General features: G+C 41.5%; 1 long non-coding RNA gene across 1 annotated transcript in view; it reads right to left on the bottom strand.

The window, feature by feature from the left end:
- Positions 1–20,266, bottom strand: part of LOC129135329 (uncharacterized) — a 51,316-nt gene that overhangs the window by 1,327 nt on the left and 29,723 nt on the right. Inside the window, exons 4-5 of the long non-coding RNA XR_679387.5 lie at positions 17,255–17,553; positions 2,163–2,226 (exon numbers count right to left, since the gene is read on the bottom strand). This is a non-coding gene — a long non-coding RNA (uncharacterized LOC129135329). The remainder of the gene's footprint in view (positions 1–2,162; positions 2,227–17,254; positions 17,554–20,266) is intronic.

Here is a 20,266-nt window from a genome sequence, read left to right as displayed (position 1 = left end):
GCAGATGTCAGCTACCAGATGGCAAGAAGGAGGCAGTTCCGGACACAGGCTCGAAACAGAGAAGTTAGTGTGGGAAAGTGAGAGCAAACTGACCCCACCATGCAGAGAGAGTGGGCAAGGCGTGAGTAAAGACAAGGAACAAGAGAAAGAATGAGAGGAAATGCTGTTTGGTGGGTGGAATTTGTGTTTTGCCTCTAGAAGTGTTGTTCTGAAGAGGGCAGAACATAACCACGTTGGCTGAAACAAAACAGTCTTTGCCCATCAGGGGACCAGTCACTCTTCATCAGTTCTTAGACTGACATCTCTCCTCTGGTGGCAAATGCCATCTAGAAGCTCCATGTCTTCACAGAACAGAAAGTCCTAGCGATCTTGATAACTCAGCCACTCATCAGAAAGCTCTTGAATGCTTTCTCAGAGTGCTGTTCTTGGAATGAAAGCAACAACTTTCGTGCCCTGAGTAAGACCAAACAACTTCTCATAACTCCATCATAGATTATCTGTGCTGCACATATGCTGTAGATACTTAACATGAATTAATACCTTAGACAGCGTACAGTGATGCTTAACAGACACTGCAGAGATGGCTGCTTTCTATCCACCTCCCTACACGTGTCCGTTAGCAATATAAAGCTAGGGGCCAGGGACCAGGTAATATAGATTGTTTGGGAACGTTAATTTATTAATAAGATAGAGATTACCATAAATGGAATCTTGAGAACAGCGCTGAGATATAAAAAGATCTAGAACCTACTTTATGGATACCTATGACATAGGAGGGATAGGACGAAGCTGGTGCTAACACCAGAGCAGAGATAGTCACATTAGGTAAGCAATCGCCCACCGCAGCAGTGTCAAGCAAGAGTCTGCTGAGCCTTAGGCACTACCCAAAGGCATCCGCATGTTCCAGGAACGGGAGAAATGGGGTGGTGGAAGTTCTTTGGGCTCTGAATCCCCACTTCTGCTTCGACCAGAAGAACTATGGTTTTATCTATTTCACATAGTGGGTTTCCATAGGTGATTTCAAGTAATGAGAGAGTTCCAAATGTTTGAAAAGCGTGTGTACCGACACTTGTTTTTCATATTGCTTTACCACCCAAATCTGAATCCTTTATATTCTGGCTGTATAATCTAGAGCCGATTCATTGCCTGGGTCAGGCAGTCAAGGCCTCTCATGGTCTGGCTTAAACTTTTCCCAGCCTTTTTTCTATAGCTTCTTGCCATGCTCCTTACTTACCAGCCAGGCTGAACTAACAACTCACACCATGCAATGACCCATGATGTGCCCTGTGTTTAAAATAAACCTTCTCCTCCTTTTTGCCACAGTGCGAGGCATGCTTCCAGACTCAGCTCAAAGGTGGCTTTCCCTAAACTCCCAGAGAGAGGTCCTCTGCTTTGATAACACTCGGCACCTTTTCTTAAAATAGTACTTATTCAGTTGTAACCACGTGTTGGGCATGTCCGTTTCTTCCATTAGACTGTGAGCCCTTCGCAGCCAGGAACTGTGTTTTATACTGTTTTGCTGAAGACTAGTAGTTGCCTGGCCCCTTGCAAGTTTAGAGTAAACTTTAAAGTTTCCCATTAAAACGACAGTGACCAGTAGTGCCCACCAGATGGCAGTGTGTGGACATTTTTGCTTATCAATCAGGAGGGAGCAGAAAGGTTTTATAGCAACTTGCCTTTCATCTTTGTCCTTGCAGACAAACAAATCCTACAAACACCAAGACTTTTGACTGGCAGAATTCACATCTGTGAATCAGAACCTTAGGCAGCCTTGTATTCCCTATATGCTGCTACTTTTTGAAAACACTCCTCTCGAAGATTGAGAAAGGATTATGCTGTTTGTGTTCCAAGACAGAGAAACTTAGGTTTGAATTTTATCTTCACAAGTGCAAGGTGACCATCTTTTCAGCACTTAGGAAGAACGACCACCCACATCCACTGACTGCTGGCGTCTGCTGAAGTTCCTTAACCTCCTGCCCACCCCCATCTGCCAGACTCAAGCAACAAGCAAAAGTCAGCCACGCATTCCATGCTTGCTTTTAAAGTCACTATCTCCCCTGGGTTCCACTGGACAGCACTGTGCTTTTCAGGCCAGAAGACCTACAGGTCACTTTTCCCTCTCTTCCAGGATAGAACCTAGAGGTACGCCCTAGCCTCCTTACCTGTGGGCCTGGGCTGGTCTCTGGAACTTCTTAGAAGCAAAGGGGCTTCCAAATGGAAGACATCCTAGTCGAAAGGAAAAACAAAAAGAAACATCCCAATGGGTCTCCCAGACGATACAAAACATTCAAAGGCAAGAAGAGTCTCAATTTCCACTTCTTTTCTGCCTCCGACATGGCTATTTTATAATTTCCTCTGCTCTCTAACCAAGTGTTGCGTCTGCTGGTGTAGTAGTGCTGCAGGTAGAGAGCAGGGAGGGGTGGCTGCCATATCCACCTGCATCCACAATGCTCCATCTCCTCTAAACTCATCCTACCCCTATGGATTTTCTCTTTCTCCACTGCTAGAGCAGAGGTTATATTAGAATGTGAGGCCGAAAGATTCTGGAGAGCTCAGCTTCTTTTAACTAAGCAAGTCTCTTTTAATTCACAGGGAATCTCAAGGGTCTACCCTGGAGATGGGCTCACTGGATAACTCTTCCCTCCTCTTCCTTCTGTAGATAGTGTAGTGGTTAAGACTCCAGCTCTGGAGTCAAACAGACCTGGGTTCAAATCCCAGCTGTGTCACTCCCTGAATCTATGACCTTGGATCAGTTACTTAGCCTCTCCAAATCTTAAATTCTTTATCAATAAATGGAGAAAATACATGTGGACCCCAGAGGGGACGCTGTGCAGATTAAATGATAAGGCAGGAAAAGTGTTTAGTGCAGTACCTGTGTCCATGTACTAAATAATAGCATTAGCATTTGCAGAAGTACTGTGGAAAAGGCACAACTCTCTAGAAATGATTCTTGGTGTTACATTCAGCCCAGCTTTAGCAACCTCTAAGAACCAAACACCTCTTCCTAAATCATGCCAAAACTCATCTTTTAAATGAGATGCATATTGCTTTCATGTAATTACTTTTTTATTTATTAGGATTTATTTAGTATGTAAACTGTGGATAGCTCAGGGTAAGCAGTGAAGATACAAGAATATATAAAACATGGTCTCTGCCCTCAAGGAACTTGTAGTGTGTTGAGGAGATGCATCCACAGCAATTATAATATGGGGGGATCAGTGCTCTAACATGGGTATGTACAAGATACAACAGACAGAGTGGGAAGGCGTCTGAGTCCCTGACACTCTGTACAGGGCATTGCAGGTCCTTGCCTTCCTGGAAAAGTCTACTCCCAACAACATTTGTTTTTTTGAGAATCCATTATGATGTCTCATACCTCTAACCTTGACACTGGCTACTCTCTTTAAATGGAATATCTGCCTGGAAAATTCCTAGTAATTGTCTAAGTCTTCCTCAGATCCCTCAGAGAGACTTACGGGCGCCTTCTCTTCCTAACTGTGACCTAACTGAAGGTGGAGGTCACATCTTTATCCTTTGGCCACCAGCATTTAACTCACTGCCCAACATGAAACTGATCTTTAGTCACGGCAATGCATAAACAAAGCTTTAATACATTCATCATGCAACCAACACTGCCTGGTTTTTCAGTACAGGGAAAACCAGCTGATGTGATGAAGGGTCTCCTGTTCCACGAGCCACACAGATCAATGATAGTAAAGCTCTGACTATTACAGAAAAATGTTTTAATATTATCCAGATTGTCTCTCTTTTTAACTACTACCAATTTTAGCCTGGCTTTCTCTTAGAAAAATGCAAATAAAGATATCCATATTCTCTTCAATATGGCAGCCATTCATATATATGAAGATATCAGACATATAATATCAATATAAGATTCTCCTTTGTGATTTCTCAAGCACACACAGATAATTAAGGCATCATTAACATACTTTCTGAAGTGTCTGACATGTGTTAATCACTTCTTAGCAGCTTGAGTGTCATAAATATGGTCCTGATACCTCCAATATCACCTCCACGCATATCTTTTAAGTTCAGATTTGCTTCATTGTTTTCAGTCCTGTGTTCTAGAAGTTCTAGATCATTTTAGATATTAATTTGATGTTATTATTAATGTTATTGCTATTAATTTATTGAAAACATGTGCCAAGCATGATACTAGCTGTTGACACACTTCTTTTTCAATTCTCATCTGATCTGAATCACAAACAACCCTATTGCTACCTTATAGGTGATGGAACTGAACTCTTAGAAACAGTAAGTCTCTGTTCAATGTTACTTCACTGTCAGGGGGTCAGAGACAAGCTGCAAGGTTAGGCCATTCTCTCTCCAATGCCAGAACTCTTTCTCCTTACTATATTACGCCATCTCTTTGTGTTAGTCTATGGTATTTGATTTTTGTTTTAGTTTGGCTTGTTTTTTTTTTTTTTTTTTTTTTTAGATGGAGTCTCCCTCTGTTGCCAGGCTGGAGTGCACTGGCACGATCTCAGCTCACTGCAACCTCCACCTCCTGGGTTCAAATGATTCTCCTGCCTCAGCCTCCTGAGTAGCTGGGATTACAGGCTCCTGCCACCACGCCCAGTTAATTTTTGTATTTTTAGTAGAGATGCGGTTTCACCATGTTGGCCAGGATGGTCTCAATCTCTTGACCTCATGATCTGCCCACCTCATCCTCCCAAAGTGCTGGGATTACAGGCTTGAGCCACTGCGCCTGGCCGGTGTCATTTTTATACTTGGGTATTCCCTCTTCCAGATAATCTTTCAAGTAATTAACAAAAAATATTGAACAGAATAAAAGGCTTCTAGTCCTCACCAAAAACCTCCGACTAGCTTACATGGAACAGTTAGCAAGGCTCAAGCATCATTTTTATTCACCTGCCCGTGAAACCAGTGTGTAAGACATGACCCTGCCTATACTTCACCTGCTTATGTGCAATCACGTCACAAGAGGTCGTGTTAAGTCCACTGCTAAAACTTCCTCATCCTGCTGATTTACCAGTTGTGTGGCGTAATAAGAAAAGGAAATGGGGTGTGTCTAACACAACTTGTTTATGGTAAACTCCTATTAACTTCTAGTGATCAGTGCCTTTTCTTCAAAATACCCATGAATCAGTTGTGTAATGATCTGTTCCAAAATTTCAGCAAAAACCAGTAGGAAACTCATACTATTTCCTGGCTTCACTGGTTAGTCCTGTCATAAGATGCAAGTAATCCCCTTTATTAAAAGAGAAAATCCTGTGAATCTACCAAAATATTAGCTGTTTCCAGGGCTATTGAGAAACTCCCACACCTACACCCCCAGTTATATTTTAATGCTCAGTTTGACAGCAGAACCACCTGCCTCTTTGTTTCGAAATGTGAAGTCACATCACTATTTCATGTACTGTTTCCTCTTCATTGCCTATATGTCACCTGGAGGAGTATTTGACTAAATATTCCTAAACCCACAATTAAAGGTTAAAAATACCTTGAAATTGCAGGAACAAATGGTTGCCCATAAGTTATGTGGATCTCTGAAGTCCACTTATAGGAAACAAAGCTTTCTTGCCACAACCATATTAAATCCAGGAGGATGTAGGTGATGTCTGCTTGTTCATCATTGTACTCCCAGTGTCAAGAGCATAGCAAGGGCTCAAGAAGTATTTGTTATAGTGAGCAGGGAGAAGACAATAATGAGAATATGTATACTTTTAACAGAGATAACTCAAAGTTTTAAAATCGTAGTAAAACATGTATGACTGACATGAGAATGTTTCCAGAAAGCAGATCTGGTCATTAGACTGTGGGAAGAGTTCCTGAAGATCCTAAAGTAGGAAGCTACACAGAGAGGAAATGGAAGACGAAAGCAAAGTGTCTGGGGGAGTTTCACCGGAAATGATTGAATAAGTCATGCTATTGGAGAGAGAGGCCCAAGCTTCAAGTCCCCAGTCTTCCACCATTAGCTGTTTCCTACTGGAAAAGCCTGCATCTTAACAGGGTCCCATTTTCCAGTAGATTTGACAGAGACCAGAATCCAAATCTCACAGGAGTGCTGTGGGAATCAACTGTGGTAAAAGATATGAAAATATGTTATGAAATCAGTGTCACCTACACCTAAGTCTGGGTTGGGGTCACCCTGAGTAAAAGACCAAGGGATTACAAAGAGGTGTCTAGGATGAATTAAGAGGTTACTTCCTCATGTGGGCTCTCAGGCTACCTGGAAAAGATTCGGACTCAAGAAAAATGTTGGCCCCCTCCAGGTTGAGGAGACCATACTCACACAGTATTGGAGCAGCTTTTGTATGACAGAGCCATACAAATATGCATCCAGCTTCCAGCTCTCTAGTCAGCTGCAATTTAGAACATCCTACTCTGAGTTTGTCACTTTTCTCAGACAACCATCTTCTCCTCCTAACTTCCTTATTTATCATCGACAGGCAGTATCTCAAGCCACTTGGGCCTGAAACTTGTGTCCTCATTGTCAACCTTGAAGCATATAGCTGTCATTCGGAGAAATCCTTTGACTGCTCTCAGCCCAGACTTCCTCATCTGGAGAATGGAGATATTATCAGCGGCTCCTACTTTGTTTCAGTGTTTTGTGGGAATCATCTGATGGATGCAAAACCTTTTGGAAAATGTAAAATCCTATATAAAAAAAAGATGATCCTAAAAATTGCAATATTATAGGATTAAACCAGAACAACAACCTTCATCTAGGTTATACATGAAAATCGAGTTTAAAAATCTCTTATTTAGTAATACCAAAAGATACTGGTTCAAAGAATCATGACTATCACTTGTATAATCTTTCTACTTGTTCTCTAGCTAAATACCTTAAATCTATGGAGTTCTAATACTGAAAGAATTAAGAAAATCATTGCCACATTAAAGGTGAAAGTTTTTAAAAATATATTAATGAGGTGGTGGGAAGTAGGCTGACATTAAAGAAGGTTTGGAAGTGTTTGCTTTCTCTAATTAAATAGAGCTAATGAGTTTCTCCACTGAGCCTGAGCACTGGGCTAAACAGTCTCACAAGCCTCTGGTTTCTGTGATCTCAATAAGGGATGGCCAACTGGCAGCCGAAAATAATCTGCATCATGGGGTGATTCATCCTTCACACCTTTGGGTGAAACCTTCCTGTCAGAATGCAGGAACAGGTTGCAAGCACCATGCAGGGTTGAGTTAGAGTCTCCTTGGTCTTCAGAAGCTGCTGACCCCTCACTCATATCAAGAGACTGTAGCACAAGGTCACTACAAGAAGAATCAGAGAATGGCAAAATGAAAGCTTCCACAGGTCACAAATCAGAGCTGGGAACAAAGTGACAAGGAGGAGATAGAATTTAACTGAACCACCCATCATTGAAAATGGGGGCAGGGGGTAGGATCTAGAGATACAGAAGGCATGCCTCTGCCCTCTCCTTACTCACAAGCATGGGAGACGGGTTTTAAAAAAAGAAAATGAAGACAATCTAGCATATCTTCAGTGCTTTTGTGGGGTCTGCAGGTATAATCAATCCCTTGGTGTAGTTTATAAAGCCATTTATGACCTGGCCCAGCTTTCCTCTCCATTTCTGCACATTCCCTGAACATCTCACCACCACCTCCCATCACCACGAAGATGGAAGGAGCTTCTCCCAGACCTGGACGTGTCCTCTGTACGTGCTGCCCGTCCTGCCCGAAATGACCTGTCTTTCCTCTGCACATGCTAAGTCTTCCTTAGTGGGGCCACCTGTTCAGCAAAGACATTCCTGACCACCCCCTTTCTGTAACCCTGTTTCCCCCAGTTCCTCAGACTCTTTAAACTTGGTCCCTCTTTCAGGTCTTTGCACAGGTGCATGTCTCCATCTTTGTCATCCTTATTGCAATTTACCTCTCAGGTCTCCACTTAAATACCACTTGGAGGAGAAATCCTTCATATCCCATTGACTTCTCCAATCAGGGCCCCATCTAATTTTCTACTAGAATCCTGTTCTTTTCCTTCATTACACTTGTCACAGCTTTTTAAAGTAATCAATCAATAAAAAATATAGTGTATGAACTTGATTTAAGACTACACACACAAATACTTGAGACTGTAACGTTGGTAAATTTCAAGGACTATGTTTTGCTCTTCATTGTAGATCCAGTAATACTGGGTGCTCAATAAAATATTTGATGAACAAATTCTCTTCTCAAAGTGCTCAGAGCAGTTTGTACAGTCTTTAAATATAACACTTATTCCATAGTAATGTAATTATTTTCCTTCATATCTATCCCCATCCCTGGATTTTGAGCTACTCAAGACTAGGTGAGATGGCCCCACAGCATCCTGCACTTGGCATATCTTAATTGGCTTTAACCTGTCTTCCAGCTTCTTGGTGGCAAGAGCAGCTTGTTAGAAACATGCCTGGTGCCTAACACAGTGTCTGGCACACAGATAGGTTTTAAACAAATGAATGAATGAATGAATGAATGAATGGCTAGAATGTCTTCCCCTCCATTTTCCCCTGACCTCCCAAAATGCCCTTTAAATGTTGGAGGATATTGCATCCTATCTCTTCGGTGAGATACAGTGCACCTTCTGTGTGTGTTTCTTACTTAAAGCACATTCCATAAAACTTACAGAACTTTAGATTTACAGAAGAGATGTATAAGGATGGAAATTACTTCCTTGAAAAAAGGATTTTTTCTGCAACATGATACAGAGACCTGTAGGCATGCAGCTCTTTTTCCTGCATTGAATTTAAAGTATGATTTGCTGAAAACTGCTATTTGTTAATTCTTCGAGGAGAGTCTATTTTATTTATTTATTTTTTTATTTTATTTTATTATTTTTTTTTTGAGACGGAGTCTCGCTCTGTCGCCCAGGCTGGAGTGCAGTGGCGCGATCTCGGCTCACTGCAAGCTCCGCCTCCCGGGTTCACGCCATTGAGGAGAGTCTATTTTATAAAGCTTGATGTACTTGTGTGCAAATAGGTCCACTTTTGAGCTGTGTTAAAGTAATCAGGCAAATCCTTACTCATCACCAGGTAGGACCTGGTTTGCAGGCTGGTGATACAGCAGCTGCAAACACGGCACTCAGCCTGGGCTGCAGAAATCAAGATTGGCGCGGACATACCCAGGCAAGTTCGAGAGGAGGTGTCCGCCTAGGAAGGGGATGCAAAACTGCATAGTTCAAAGGAGAAATGAAAGGTACCAAATGAAACTGCAGAATACTTGCAGAGTGCATGATTACCCTCTTGAAATACCTGAAGGACTGCCACCGAATTAGGCTTTTCTATATGACCCAAAGGAAAGGCTCAAGGTGCAGGTAAGATTTGTGTTTAATATAAGAAAAAACCATTTAACAGAATTGTACGGAAAAGAACGGGCTGCCTTAGAAGAGACTGGTCTTCTGGACACCAGCGGGGTGCAAGACAAGAGAAGGAGAATAATAGTGGTAACGTTGTAGGAGGTATTTAAGCATCAGATTTGGGAATAGGGATGGTGAGGAAGAGGTAACTAATACTAAGTAATAGCAACGATTTGTTGACATAAGTCCTGTGTGTAGGGATTTAATCCCCTATAATGCTGTAAGTTGTGAGGGCACACTTCGTCCACTCCATTTTACAGATGAAGTAACTGAGGCACACAAAGCTTTGGAATGTGCCCAAAGTCACCAAGCTAGGGAGGGCTGGGGTCAGGATTCAAGCTTAAGTCCATCCACTTCAGGAGCCTATGCTTTTAGCCACAAAGACTGCTTATGTCCTGTCCAACTCTAATTTTCTGGGCCTTAAATATTGAGATACCAAGAGAAAACCTATAAAGGAGTCTCAAGTGTATCTGGTGAAGCTGAGTCCTTCACCTTCTTTCCTTTGTCCTCCAGCATGATTCCTATGCTTACGACTACAGAGCATCAAGCCAGTTTTCAAGTTTATTGTGTGTCTCTGTGTGTGTGTGCATAGATCTGACAGGGCTAGTTCATTTCAAGTAACCAAGTATGTCTTTGGACAGCTCTTGTCAAGATCCAATAGAAGAGCCAATTCCAAAAATATGTTCCTTTAGTGGTTTTTTAGGGTTCTCTGCTCTGCACGGATTGACAATGTGGTAACAAGAGACATTCTGGAGACTGGATTTAATGCAACCATATGCTAGACAGAATGAGAACCCATATTGCAGCAGACCAGCCGGTACATTTCCATGTTAACAGAAGCTTGATTGCAAATTACATTTAGTCTCAACAGCTCAGTTCACTGCACACAGATGCCATGGGGGACTGTAAAGTTAGCGAGATGTGGGGGAGTACGACTAACATTTTTTTTTGAAAAAAAAAAAAAAATCCTTCAGCTGATAGAATGCCAAGGAGCATCAGCGCTGATGCTGAAAAGAAAACGCTGCTATATTTGTTTTGCCAGAAAAGGAAAAATAATCATTGTCGCGAGTTGTTAGTCAAATTATGAATACGAGCTTGGCTGGTAATTGTCTGATAATACAAACAGTGATATTAGGGTTGTCAGATGCGGCACGCACTGTTTGACAGCTAACATGTACGTGCTCTCTGGATGAGGAGCTGGTTCACTGATTCCAGAAGTCAGGCAAACGGGGGGTTGGTGATGGAGGAGAGCTTCCCTAGGATCCTGGCCCCCAGTCCAGGGCTGGATCTGGGTCAGCTCCCCAAAGTGTGGTCAGTATCTCCGCTACACAGAGGAGGGTCTGTGGAAGTGCAAAGAGCACAATGTGGGTTTCAGTGGCAGATGCATCTCTTACTTACTGTGCAACCCTTGGCAACTTATTTAACATCTCTGAGCATACATTTTTCCACTTCTAAAACAGGGATAATTTTCAACCAGGTCCTCCTCCTTTGTGAGGATCAGCTGAGAACCTTGTGTGTGAGCATACAGTAAACCACATGGTGCTTTCTAAATGTTGGGGCTGTAAGTTGTCTACTTGGCTGGGTTTCTTTTGCTCCCATTTTAAGAGCTGAGCTACAGTGATTTTTTGTCCATTTTCTCATGGCTGGAGCAGATTTTTTTTCTGTCTGAGTACAAACACCTTTCAGATAGAATCATTCATCTTCTTTTCCCCAAGGAGTGTGGCCACAGGGCACCTTTCACCTAGAGCCCTCCCTGACCCCTTTATTACATGCTTGTCCCCTAGGGAAGCTAGAACACTTTCATCAAGTTTTATCTTATATGCATAAAGCCCTCATGCTCTCCATCCTCCTGTTCTCCAGACACAAAGCTGTGATAGACACTGATCTGCTTAACAATGTGTTCTCCCCTTAGCCTCTAATTCCCTGGACCCCTTGCAGTTGAGTGTGGCTGGGTGGCTAAGTTCTAGCCAAAGGCATACATATGGACAGGAGTGATGTACACAACTTCCAGACATCACGTTTAAACTTCCTATGCGTGCCTGATCCTCATTCTCTTTCTCCAACCTCCAGCTGAGTGGCAAAGACCTGAGGAACTAAGGGGAGGAGAAAACCAGAAGATGGAAGGAACCTGGGTCTCTGAATGACTGCCTGGAGCATAACTCCCTTGCCAACCTGTATTGTGCTGGGAAGTGAGTGAGAAATGAAAGTCTACTCTCTTAATCCGCTGGTATTTGTTGGATGGTTGTTAATGTAGCTAGCCCTGCCATAAAACCCAAGCAATCATTGACTTTATCTCATTACACAAAATGTGTTGTTACCAGAAAAACAACCAGTATCTCCTCAAATACTCCCTGAAAACACCATGCTCTTTCACACCTCCAAGCCTTTGCTTACATGACATTTTTTCCCTTGTCTCTTCTCTCCTGAACTCCAATTACACTTTTGTATTGAGTAAACTCCTACTTTCAGGATTCAGCTCTTAACACACCCACCCAGAAGTATTGTCACTTCTTCCCCTGGGCTTTCACAAAAGTTGTACATGCCCATTATTATGTGATAATGGAACTATGGTTTACACATATGTGTCCCTCCTCTTGAGGCAGGGACTATGTCTTATTCAAGGCTTTAATGGATGTCTAAGACAGCTCTCTTTTTTCCTTTCTATTTTTGTCTATTATCTATGGAATTAGGTACCCTAAGGCTACATCTTCCAGCTTAAAAATAGAGAGGCACAGAGACAAATGGGATTGTCCATTTGATTCACCTTTAGAAGATCTCATCATAGCGCAGGAAAAGGAAGATCACATTTTTCTTTCTACCCATCCACCAACCAAGGCCTATACTGTCTACATACAGAGACACGAGAAGGGGGAAGGATGCTCACATGAGAGAAGCAGGCATAAACTGTTGTAGACATGCGGAACTTCCCTATCAAAATAGGCCTCCTGCCTCTCTCTCCCGCTCACTGCATTCCCACTTGGCACCGTACTGGGACCCCCAAGAAAGATTATCCTTCTAATGGCCAGAGGCAAAGCTGTAGCCTGCTCATATTTGAGTCCAGCAAAGCCAGTCAATAAGGGCTGTGTGGAATGTAGAGCTCTGTTCGCAGCAAGGCCTGGATGCTCACATCAAACACTGCTCTGTACAACTTAAGGACACCCTGCTGCATTCCAGATTTGAGGGAAAAATTCTTTTTTTTTTTTGTTTTTGTTTTTTTGTTTTGTTTTGTTTTCAAGTGGCTGTTGCTGCTGTTACTTGTTTTGGTTTGAGAGTTCACTTCACCCAAACACACACACACACACACACACACACACACACACACATTTTGGGGTTTTCAGAAGCTGTTTATTTTGTTGCTTTCTTAATGTTGATACTTTGGGCTTCTTTATTTGCCACTTTGACATTTTCATTGACATTATTTTCTTTCAGTTAACTCCTGGAAGATACACAGGGATTTCCCAATGATTGCAAAGCAGACGTGGCAAAATCACAGTCTTGGATTCAGAATGGGAAGCCCAGGTTTGAGTCCTAGCTCTACCACCTTGCTGGGACAAATCATTCCACCTTAGTTTGTCTCTAAAGTAAGAAAAATATGAACTCTGTCTTTCCAGACTTTCAAATTCCATAAGGACAGGGGTCATGTCCATTTTTTAAAAAATTGTCTCCATACACCTATCCTAGCACCTGGTATGTTGTAGCCCTCAGTAAAGATCATTGAGTGACTGAATGATGATTGTGGAGACCAAATAAGGTAATAGACATTAAAATGCTCTATAAATCCTGTAGTGGTCTACACAGGGAAGTATAATTATTGCCTAGACTGGGAATGTATGGATTGCCCCCAAACTGAAGAGTCATTTATCTATTTTAGGATACTGGAAGATACTTTGGCAAATATATTTCAAATGTGCATAATAACCTTGATGAGGCCCAGCACTGTAACGAGAGTGAGAGGCAGGGCAGAGACCTAGCTGTTTTCTTGCCCTTGAATTCTGAAATTTCTGCATTCTTAAAGTAAACTTACCTTTGTTGTCCAGTTAGCAGAGACATTTTTTGTTAATTGAAGCCAGGAGTCTTTAGCAAGCCTAACTATTAACTAGAAGCTGCTTGAGGGTTCACATGTATTCACAGTTCTGAGCACAATATCCCGCAAGAAGAAAGTGCTCAGTAAATGTAAGACATTGATACTCAGCTTCAGGGATGTTCCCTAATGGCTCCTCTCCAGAAACGGCTCTCCTCCCTGAGCAGTCTCCTTCCATAAGCATCTTGAACGGCTTCTCCTCCCCCAGAAGTCCCCTTCCATAAGGATCAGTAATTACTACTGATATATTTGTCCCACCTTCCCTTCTGAAACAATGTTCTCATGCCCCAGCATACACCCTCCACCAGGACACAGGGAATCATGGTGGAAGTGAAGAGGCTGAACACTGTACTAGAACTGTAAGCTCATTTATTGCATGAAGTTTATTTAGCATCAACTATAAGTTGGTGAATGTTCAAAGAAGTGAAAGAAGGGAGTCAAATTTCTAGACTTGGTGACAGGTGAGTAACATATAGAGCTTAGAATTGTTGGGAGATAGGCACAAACACACACAGCTATAATATAATTTAAATATTATAATAGATTCAAGTACACGGCCCTCTGAGAGCTCAGAGGTTATGCCAATGTACTGGGACTTGAGATCAAAGAAGGCTTCAGAGAGTAGGAGATATTTGAATTGGACTGTGAAATATGCGTAGGATTTCTCCAGATGGCAAGAGTCAGGAGGAAGGGCATTCTAAGCAGAGGAAATAACAAGTTCAGCTACAAAGAGGGGTGGACAGATGTGACAATGACAGGGACTACACTGCATCTGGAAAGGCTAGACTAACATTTTCCGGAAGATGCTCTGAGGAAAAAAAGATGTTCCATAGCCAGTAAGTTGGAGAAATGTATCCTATACTCTTTTTTAGAAATGTAAAATGCAGACTTGCCTATTAAAGGCTCTGAGCAATCATTTGAGCAGCTACACATATAGTCCAGAGAAATATAGCAGGGGGGCATGAAGGGCGACAGGGAAAGTGAATACAATAGAGGATAGATGTAGATAGATTTCAGGGGGAGCATAAGTTGCTAAATGTCGAAGAAGACTGGGTGTAAGAGGACTAGGTTTTAGCTTGTTAAACTAAATAGATAGCAATGCCATCTGAGAAGAAAAGTATTTAGAAAAGGTAACATGGGTTTTGAAACTTGTCATGTTGAATGTGAGCTGACAGTGAGGGAAGCATGTGAAGATGTTGAGATAATTGACAGTATACGTCCAGGATCCACAAGTGATGTTGAAGCTCAAGAAGATGCTGGACAACCATTAGAACTGCAATAGAAGAGATCAAGCCCTGGACAGGACATTGAATTGGATGAGGCCACTTTGGCCCAGGGACTGTATGATTTTTAGGGTCAGAGGGACCCATGCTGAAGAGTGTAGATGGCCAAGTCTCTGGCTACTGACTGCATCCAAGTTCATAACCACCTGTATCTGATGACAGAAGTACTGACCGCAAAGAAGAGCTCAACATCTGCACACATCCCACTGAAAGGAAGTAGATTAAAAGGTATGCATTTAACCAGTAAAACTTTTCAGGGACCCCATAAAACCATTATTTTTCTGTTGGGCTGTCCTAACTCAGAAGAAACAATAAAACCACAGCATATTCAAGATCATAGAAAACTGCGTACATTCCTTGTCATGTACTTTACTGATCAGTACAGCCTGGTAGAGTGGAGAGAGCACTGGGCTAGGAGTCAGGTGGTCAAGGCTCTAGTCATGACTAGATCAGTAAATCATTGTAAGTCCTAGTGAAAATTATTTACCTTTCATGTGGCTCTATTAACATATGAGTAAAATGTATTTAAAATAATTATACCATCCAGGTGCGGTGGCTCATGCCTATAATTCCAGCGCTTTGGGAGGCTGAGGAAAGACGATTGCTTGAGGCCAGAAGTTTGAGACTAGCCTGTACCACATTGTGAGACCCCCAACTCTACAAAATTTTATAAATTAGTCAGGTGTGGTGGCATGCCCCTATATATAGTCCCACCTACTTGGGGAGGCTGAGGTGGGAGGATCACTTGAGCCAGGGAAGTCAAGGCTGCAGTGAGCTATGATCATGCCACTGTGCTCCATAATGGGCAACAAAGAGAGGCTCTGTCTCAAAAAAAAAAAAAAAAAAAAAAAAAAAAGGATACCCCCACTGCTTATTCCTAGGGCTGTTAGGAGGGTTCAATGAGATTGGTTCATTTTGTGAAAGATAACATTAGTAATGGATACTACTTGTACTGAACATACAACCTAAACTGCTGAAACTTTGAAGGGCCCTGAATACTGAAGAACATAACATGTTCATTTTGCAGATGAGGAAACCAAGCCCCAGAGATGGCAGGTGATTTACCCACGGTCAGACACACAGCAGGGACAGAGCCACCAGATAAGGTGGAAGCTCTTCCTTCCTGGCGTCACTACTTTCAAAGACCAAGGGCTGGGACCTTGGCTGGAAACAAACCATACAATGGAAAGAAACTATGGGTTGAATAGCTAACATGTGTATTCAACATTCCAAGCAGCAATAAAGCCTGCAGTATGAGTAGTCCAGGTAACACTATTTGCCTCCACACTTCTATGAAGTGAGCAACTTTCTTTTGTTGTGTCAACTTGAGTTGGCCACACTCTTCAGAGTCTCACACACCTCCACTCAATGACTTTAACATACACTAATCCATTCTGTGATGGTGAATACTTTTATTTATATTAATATCCTCATAGACTAGGTTAGAAATTCAGATGCATTAACACAACCCTCTCCTGTAGATCTTCTCTTCTCTAGCTCGAGATGGAATGCTGTAAGTGAGGAGCCATGTGTTAGTTTGTTCTCACACTGCTATAAAGATACTGCCTGAGACTGGGTAATTTGTAAAGGAAAAAGGCTTAATTGACTCACAGTTCCACAAGGCTGAAGAGGCCTCAGGGAACTTACAGTCATGGCAGAGGAGAAAGCAAGGACCTTCTGCACATGGTGGCAGGAGAGAGAAGTGCAAGTAGGGCTTATAAAACCATCAGGTCTTGTGAGAACTATCACAAGACCAGCATGGGGGAAACCGCCCTCATAATCCAGTCACTTCCCTCCCTCAATACGAGGGGATTACAATTCAAGATGACATTTGAGTAGGGACACACAGCCAAACCATATCAGGCCAGAATTAATTTCTTTCCTGAACTGTGGCAAGAGGCTTCTAACTGATCTTGATCTTGCTCCTTTGCCTTTTCCTCTCTGGAGTTGGCACTATTATCTTCCCATAACGTTACTACTTCTTCTCTCCCTGTCTCCATAGCACACAGCATAAGACCTCAAATCTTCACCCTGGCATTCAAACTCTTTCCAGATCTGATCCCAGTCTCTTTCCAGTTTTATTTCTTCTACTTCCTTATTTGTATGTTACATTTCAACCTAAATTAGACTCATTGCTAAATCCTGAATACACATAGGCCTTTCTTTACACTAGTCTCCCCTCTGGTAGACCATTCATCAAGACCCACCTCTGTTTTCCTTGCACTATCATGGTATCATGTTTTTCCTGTTTTCAGTACATATTTCCGTTCATAGCATCATGGTATGTGTACTGGCCCCGCTTCCTCATTAGATGGTCCTCATGTTGATTATATCTCCATCCCCCACAGAACTTAGCTCAGTGCCTGGAAACAAGTCTCTTCCAGAAAAAACTAACTTACATTATTTGAGGAAAAATAGACATACTACACTGGAACTGAAGACCATCATACTAAAACTTTTTAAAATAAACAGCTTTGGCTAAAGATGAAAGTATTTCCATGCAGCTTCAAATCAGATCTGAGTAGCTGATTCTCCAGACAAACGCTAGGAAAATTGTTTTACCTGTTTTCCCGCCTGACAGTTCAGTTGCCTAAGTTGCTTTGAAGTCTATAAAATGGCCAGTATCTCCAATCTGAGCAATGTTTCCTTTCCAGACAGGAAGACTGCTGCTAAGTACAGAAGCCACGCTTGTTTTTGCGGTCGGGCTGCAATGGTGACTCATCCAGTAAAGCCAGAGACTGTCTGTTTTGATCTTTCACTGTTCAGAGACTCTTTACAGTTGTAATTTGCTTTCTTTCTCTCTCTCCCTCATCACCTCTGGTGACTTATCGGAAGGGTCACACACATTTGACAAATGGAACCTGTATAAGGAGAGAGAGAAAGCACGCGATCAAACACGCTTTCAGCTAACGCCCAGGAATAGATGCTTGTGTTTACAGCTCTGATGATAGGGTTCCAGTAATGACTTGGCCTTTTTCTCCTTGATTGAATATTCCCTTGGGCCTGCCAGTCCAGGCTCCTGTTATTTAATGAGGACATTGGAGCACAACATCAAGATGTCTGCAAAAATGACCTTTCTTTTGGGCTCACTCCAAATGCAAAGAAAAGAAGAGACCAAGTTAGACAGGGTGGTTCTGGAATACAGCTTTGGAATTTGCCCTTTTCCCAGAAGTTCAGAATCAGGGAGTCGTGCACTATCAGAGCCAGAGAGAACCATGGAGATGATCTAGTTAAAAGTTTCATTTTTCACATGGAGAAACTGAGGACTAGAGAAGAAAAGCAAGTTGCCATAAATCACATAGCAGTCACAGCAAATCTTAGTTAGTATTCCTTTGAATAGCTTGAGACAGAAATTAACCATTGGCTAAACGTTGGCTTTAAATAAAAAAGAAGCTTTCCTTAGTTTCTCCTGTGTTATATTGTGGCACTATTATGCTCTCCTTTTCCTTCTCAAGGAGATGAGAGACAAGCAGCACAAACATAATAATATGCCTCTGGCTATAAGTTCAATGTCTCACTCTTAGCTTTGAAAGCCAATATAGGATAAGGATAAAGGTCAGTGCTGAAGGGTCTTAACGAGGACAATCTCAGAGGTCCCAGATCTGCTTCATTCACTGTGTATCTGCATTTTGGCTTCACCTGCAAAATGGGGGATTCGTTTATTGACTGAGCATTCTTAGAAAGTTGAAATGAGAAAATATGATCAGAAAGTGCTCAGTAATATAAAGTCCTACTGCATTTGTGAGAAGAATTATTATTATGTTATCAACTGCTATCTACATGGTCTTGTTTCCTTCAAGATGGAGATTTTATATTCTCAAATTATTGTAATTTTGCCTTTTAGTGAGCTTTTTTCTAGACAACTATGTATATATAAACACACATATAGATACACATATATACACATATACATATACACACATGAATATTTATATACAATTCCAACATTAGAATGTATCATATTTACATAATATCTTAAATGATATTGCCTTTTTGTAATGTATAGAAGTAACTCACTAGGGATTTCTTTAGCACCAATTTAAACACTGAAGCCCAAGTTGGAATCTCCCTGAGCCCTCCCATCAGTGAAATTACTACATAATCGCTGCTCCGATTTAAAACATTTTTTAGAGTAAAAGGTAAGATTATTACTAATTATGCTGCCAAAAGGGATAAATCTGAACTGTTCTGGGCAAAGTGGGACATACGATCACGTTACTTAGAGTTGTGCAGAATTTTAGGTATTTTACCGGCCAGAGATAACATGGCATGAGGTAAAAAGTACACATCTCATAATCAGAAGTTTTGGATCCTAGCTCAAGATCCACCATTGTTAGCAAAAATCATATATGGCCCTGAACCTCACTTTCCTCTTCTCTAAAACGCAGGTCATTCCCTGCATCTCAAACTCAGGTTATGACCTGCATTTGAGGAAGAATGTAAATGAAAGCCTGTTATAGCTGGAATATATAGCTCTACTGTTGGATTTTTTAAATAGTACTTTCAAATGGATTTTTTTTAACAGACATTGGTACTCTTCACATCACATTATGGGTGTGTCCTAAGCAGTTCATATTCTGCCAGAATATATAAATGGTTGCTTGATAGCAGAGCCCTCACACTCACAGAAGAGAATCTACATTTGCCTCTAGTTTCATCCTATTACAGTCCATGTCAAGGGACTATTGGTGTTCTCTTTCATGCTGTTGTTCAGTTTTATTAACTACTGGTTAAAATAATCTGCTACGTTTTGACCATGCCAGGCCATTTTCCTCTGATAACATTTGAGTTACTGAGATTATACCTGTAAGGTCCATTTTAGGCCAGTTAAGAAAGCACTGAGAATAGAAGTTTAATTTTTTCAGGTACTACATGTAAGTTAATTCACCATTTCCTTAATGAGGAGCAATGTTTGAATTCTCTGAAGCCTCATAATCTCTCCCAGGCAGAAAGGAATCATGGATCCTAAAGACAGTCAAAATGGTTATTGTCTAGTTGAGTTCTTCTTTCTGTAAATTATGAGAAAGATCTCATGGTGCTCATAACCCAACATACTCGGTACTATGCATGTGCCTAGCACCCATGGCACGTGATGTATGTGCCAAGATCTGTACATACATCATGATCATCTGGTTGAGGATATTCTATATTACTCAGAGCTGAGCTTGCCATGAGTGCTTGATAACTGCATTACAATTCACTTATCATTGCCATAGTCATCAACATAATCATTTATCAGTTCAACATTCAGCTGAGAAGTTTTATTATCCCTCTTATGAAGAGTACCTTAAGTATTATCTTTGATTTATCAGCCTCCATGAGATTTTTTGTGCATTTCTCTTTCCTTCACAATGCCTAACACAAGGCCCTGTATAGAAGTAAATGTTTGATCAATGTTAGTAAAATAAGTAAAATTATTTTCATACTCCTTCCACTGTGCACATGAAACAATCATAACTTTACCATAGCTCAAAATCCTATACTTTTTTCTTCATCTGTGCTTTAGTGAAAAAAGCAATAGACTTGGACTTAAAATAACTGAGCTTAAATAAGGAGTGAAGCGACAACTCTTTC

The sequence above is a fragment of the Pan troglodytes genome, chromosome 2 (genome assembly GCF_028858775.2).
Source record: "Pan troglodytes isolate AG18354 chromosome 2, NHGRI_mPanTro3-v2.0_pri, whole genome shotgun sequence".
Lineage (NCBI taxonomy): Eukaryota > Metazoa > Chordata > Mammalia > Primates > Hominidae > Pan > Pan troglodytes.
The sequence above is the reverse complement of the archived record's forward strand: the minus strand, read 5'-3'. Positions and strand labels throughout refer to the sequence as shown.